Raw genomic sequence first — 1775 nt, 5'->3', positions numbered from 1 at the left:
AGCAAAGAATGCCAAATCTCTGCCAAGAAATCCCTTGAAAATAAAAATTGTGACTATGTACAGAACATGATTGCCACTCAATGCCTCTTTTGCAGACCAAAATACCCAAAAGGAGAGAGAGAGCAAAAGGGAATGCCCTGCCATAGAGGCATGCTGGGATGGGTGGATGTGTGTGGGAGGGATACTGGAATCCATGGTGGTGGAAAATGGGCAATGACGGAGGGATGGGCATTTGATCATTGTATAATCGAAACCCAAGGACAAAAATTGGTAAATCTACAACTGTACCTCATGGTGTTTCACTAATAAAAATTAAAAATAAAATGAAATACAAATTGTTTTGTCTGCCAGAGATCAATAGATGGGAACCTGAGTGAAGGCAAAAGATTAAATTGGTTGACTTTTATTTTTCCTTGAGTATATAAATTTGATTTTGGAATCAATTTATTTGACAGTGTATCAAGACAGAGAAATTTTCATCACTTCTCTTATTTAAAAGTATAGTGATACACCATATCTCTATCTCACTTTATTTTAATTTCTGATAGTTTGACAAAAAAGATATGTCAAAATCATAGATAAATGTCAATTATTTAAATACTTTTTGTTATTTATAATTACTTTATAGAACTGCTTAAATTTTAGGATTATGCAGAATCAACATGCATGTATCACATTACACTCACCACTGAAAGGCCTACTCTGTCATTCACCATTGTTCAATTTTTCCACTTTGATTACACCTTTCCTTCTGGTAACTAAATAGTCTTATAGTTCTATAGTTTGTTTTTATTGCTTTGAAAAGATCAAAACTATGCAATTTTCAACATTGGATGAAACTAGAGTATATCATGCATGTAAAGTTAGCCTTAAGGAAAGGAACAGATACAGAGAGATTTTTCTCATATATGGGATGTAAAGACACACAGCAAGGAAGCAACAAAGGTTCAAGGGCAATGTAAGGGGAGAACTGATCCACACAATTGAGTCAGGGGATTGGGAGGGAGGGATTCTGGGGGTTTGGGGGAGAGGGAGGGGTTATTTTTTGAGAGAATGAGGAGTGTCATGTTGGAATTATGTGTATGACAAACCATTATTAATTGAATTATAAATCATAGATTATAAATAATGATTTAGACATTTGTCTGTCCCATTTTATTCTTTTAATTTGTTTTCTCCATATGCTACATATGCATGAACTTGTATGATGCCTATCTTTCTCTGCCTGGTTTATGTCACTAACCATAATATCCTCATGTTATCCATTTTTATACAAATAATAAGAAGATTTCACTTCATACAACTGAGTAGTATTCCATTGCTTTACCACCTTTCATTTTCAAAATTTGTGGTTTAAAAGATACAAATATTGGTTTTAACATTGCTCTGGTGCTTTAAAATATTTAGTTTAGTGAAGCAAAATAGATTTTATTGAAAAACACTTAGAAACTTGTGAAACAGGTGTAGGGTGGAATGGATTATATGTTCAAGAGAGAACACTCGTTTAACAAAGCAAGCAAAGAGAGACATGGAGAAAGGAAGCACGGTATTTCTTCAAGGGAGAACACAAATTTGAGGACCAAGTCGACTCTGGTAGTTTAGGAAAAAGAACTTGGAGTGGTATGAACTTAACTTGTGCACTTTAGGGGAGAACCTGAGTGACACTATTAGAAGTATGCTCAGGATATCTTAAACGGGAGTCTGGACTTGGAGTGAGAAGGGTAGAGTGTTCTTTCTGGAGATCTGGACTATGGAGAACAGTTATATTATAACAT

Source organism: Sorex fumeus, unplaced genomic scaffold (genome assembly GCF_029834395.1).
Source record: "Sorex fumeus unplaced genomic scaffold, SorFum_2.1 ptg000021l, whole genome shotgun sequence".
Classification (NCBI taxonomy): Eukaryota; Metazoa; Chordata; class Mammalia; order Eulipotyphla; family Soricidae; genus Sorex; species Sorex fumeus.
Note: the sequence above shows the minus strand (reverse complement) of the source record.